Genomic DNA, 222 nt, shown 5'->3' on the forward strand with positions numbered 1-222 from the left:
AAAAATATATTATTCTATATTTTCTATTGTTCCACATTTAGCCTTTGTATCTGTAGCGTGATGAATGTCACATTTTAATCGAGAACGCATGCGTAATAAATACCAAAAGAATGTCACATGTCAAAATATTAGACGAATCAGAATCATATGATGGTTTTTATCAAGTTATACATGTATCATGAAAAAGAAGTTTTCAATTTTTATCGTTGCAAAATCTGTAAC

Source organism: Habropoda laboriosa, unplaced genomic scaffold, assembly GCF_001263275.1.
Source record: "Habropoda laboriosa isolate 0110345459 unplaced genomic scaffold, ASM126327v1 scaffold42, whole genome shotgun sequence".
Classification (NCBI taxonomy): Eukaryota; Metazoa; Arthropoda; class Insecta; order Hymenoptera; family Apidae; genus Habropoda; species Habropoda laboriosa.